We start from the raw sequence: 723 nt of genomic DNA, 5'->3' as shown, positions 1-723 counted from the left end.
GGGCAAGATATTGAACCCCAAGTTGCCCCTGATGCTGCCCATCGGAGTGTGAATGTGTGTTTATCTGATGAGCTGGTGACACCTTGTACAGCAGCCTCGGCCACAGTGTATGAATGTGTGTGAATGATGTAAAAGCGCTTTGAGTAGTCGTTAAGGCTAGAAAAGGGCTATATAAATACAGCACATTTAGAAATAAACTCATTAAAAATCAATTTTTAAGTCTTTCGGCTTCTGGATTTTTTTCTCTAGTAAGCTGAGACATGTGGCTATGGTATTGGTATTGTCTGTAGCCCATCTGATGTGTTTACAGTAGTGTTTTCAAATCATTTTACAGATGCTTTACTTGGACAGAAATAGATATTCTCTATTCTAACCTCTGGAGCTCTGTGTGAGGTAGGCCTAGAATCACACTGACACTTGTAACAGAAAATTGAGTGTTGAATTCCCAATGATCTCAGGCACATCCCAGAGGGCCGAAGTATACAGTGACGTGCAGTCAGGGTAAGCAGGGTAGGCAGTGCCTACCTTGCCAAAATTCAAGCATAAAAATGTTTATTAAATAAGTGTCTTATAAACTTGTATTTGTATTTTTACTGTTTATTCTTGTGATTTAGATGTGTGTTGTTCCAATTATTTAGACGGTACGATGACAAATGTAGCAATATGCATAATCAAATAGAAAAAATGGCAGAATAAGCAGTGCCTTTACTGCCCATTCAAGCG

The sequence above is a fragment of the Etheostoma spectabile genome, chromosome 4 (genome assembly GCF_008692095.1).
Source record: "Etheostoma spectabile isolate EspeVRDwgs_2016 chromosome 4, UIUC_Espe_1.0, whole genome shotgun sequence".
Taxonomy (NCBI): Eukaryota; Metazoa; Chordata; class Actinopteri; order Perciformes; family Percidae; genus Etheostoma; species Etheostoma spectabile.
The sequence above is the reverse complement of the archived record's forward strand: the minus strand, read 5'-3'. Positions refer to the sequence as shown.